The following is a 2,500-nucleotide window of genomic DNA, read 5'->3' on the forward strand; positions in this document are numbered from 1 at the left end:
GCGGGCTGTTGCCTTTTTAAAAGGACGGGGAAACAAAAGAAAGAGACAATGGAGACAGACAGAAAGAGAGGGGGAGGAGGAGTGTGTGTGTGTGTGTGTGTGTGTGTGTGTGTGTGTGTGTGTGTGTGAGTGTGTGTGTGTGTGTGTGTGTGTGTGTGTGTGTGTGTGTGTGTGTGTGTGTGTGGAAGGGGGTTAGAGGGTTTGGGGGGATATGGTGAGAGAAGAAAAAGAACAACAAAACAAAGCCAGACAAAGCCGAGACAAAGTGGCGAGCTCTAACCCGAACAAGGCCTAAAAGATGACACACGGGAACAAAATTGTCCGCACTGATCCCTCCATGTGTGTGTGTGTGTGTGTGTGTGTGTGTGTGTGTGTGTGTGTGTGTGTGTGTGTCCGCGTGCGTGACTAGAGGAAGGCGGTTTGTGTTGTTGTTGTAGAAAAAGAATTTTTTCAATAATAATTAAAAAACATAAAACATAGCAACAGCAAAAAACGGACGGTACACACACACACACACACACACACACACACACACACACACACACACACACACACACACACACACACACAAACATACGCGCGCACGCACACACATACATACATATATACAGAGAGAGAGAGAGGACGTTTAAATAGGATGATCTAAATATCGGAGTTTTAAGGACTTTTGTTTTTTCTCCCCTGTGTTTTGGTCTTGTAGTGTGGGTGGGTGGTAGGGCATTGGGTGGATACCCTGGACTTTGTGTGACTGGTGGGGGTGGTGGTGCTGGATGGTGTGGTGGTGGTGTGATCATGGAGGGCATTTGGTGGGAGGGGACGTGGGGGACGGGGGGTGGGGTGGGGGCGAAGTTTGTAGAAGCGGTGATGGGCGTTGGATTGAATAGCATTTTAGTTGAAAATGTCACGCAATACAAATAGATGAATTGGACAGGACTGACAATGAAAAAATCTGATATCATTAAGTCATGTCTTGATGTACTTCAATATAGATAGATAGATAGATAGATAGATAGATAGATAGATAGATAGATAGACGAACACTGAATATGTGACGGATATCTGTGCAGGTAGAACTCTGAACATTATAGCATGAATTATAAACAAAGGAAAAGTATGAAGAAACTTTCAACAGTTGGTGCCCGTTGATAATCGACAAACTTTTACATCCCCGCTGTGTCCATCTTCATCGTCGTCATCGTCATCAAACATATTTCATGACAAACAGACTGACGCAAAACCTCCCCCAGAAACAATCGAAAAGAATAGATAGATAGATAGATAGATAGATAGATAGATAGATAGATAGGCAGACTGTATTGTATGATAGTCAGTAATGTCCGACTATGACCATCAGAACAGTATCAGTATCAGTAGCTCAAATAGATAGGTAGATAGATAGATAGACTGTATTGTATGATAGTCAGTCATGTCAGACAATGACCATCAGAACAATATCAGTATCAGTAGCTCAAGGAGGCGTCACTGCGTTCGGACAAATCCATATACGCTACACCACATCTGCCAAGCAGACGCCTGACCAGCAGCGCAACCCAACGCGCGCTAGCCCCATTTTCCTCTGTAACCCACCCAACTCCCCCACCCAATAAAGAAAAAAAAAGAAAAAAGAAAAATGGAAAAAAAAGAAACTGTCTAAGCAAAACAAAATAGCGCCCCCTCAAAAAATGTTTAGAACAGAGAGAAAATAGATTTTTTTTAGCAGCAAAGAAAATAATAGAACACCGAGAGAGAGAGAAACACAGAGAAAGTGTGTGTGTGGGGGGGGGGGCGGGGGGGGTGAGAGAGAGAGAGAGACAGAGATACAGAGAGAGACAGAGGGAATGAATGAATGAATGAAAGAATCTTTATTTTCCAACGGTGAAGATAATTTATTAGCACTTTGGCCGACTTACACACCTGCCGTTGTTCTAAGAGACACACAAAACACATACGCATATAAATGTTGTTATACTGAATATATTTATAATGTACAAGTAGAACACAGCGTGACACTGAAAGACACATCTGTACGAAACGGAAGCGAGTAACACACTACACACACACACACACACACACACACACACACACACACACACACACAAGTAATGATAAAATTTAAAACACAGATAGAGAGAGAGACAGAGAGACGGAGACAGAGACAGAGACAGAGACACAGAGAGAAACGGCGAGATGGATAGAGAACGAGAGAGCGTCAGACACACTTGACCAGCGGTCATGAAACTGCGACCAGTCAGTCGGTCCAGCCCATGGTAGGGTCGGTCAGCTGTCAACCGGAAATGATATTATCCCTCCTCCCTCCACCCCACCCCCGCCCACTTGCCCCTCCCCCTCTCTCACACACACACACACACACACACACACACACACACACACACCATGCCGAACTCTACCCCTGGCTGGTTCTTACCCCGGGTATTCCCTTTTATATACGCCTGTTCCCGATTCGCCTGTTCTTGCACTCAGTTGTTCTGTGTGTGTGTGT

This window comes from Babylonia areolata, chromosome 8 (genome assembly GCF_041734735.1).
Source record: "Babylonia areolata isolate BAREFJ2019XMU chromosome 8, ASM4173473v1, whole genome shotgun sequence".
Taxonomy (NCBI): Eukaryota; Metazoa; Mollusca; class Gastropoda; order Neogastropoda; family Buccinidae; genus Babylonia; species Babylonia areolata.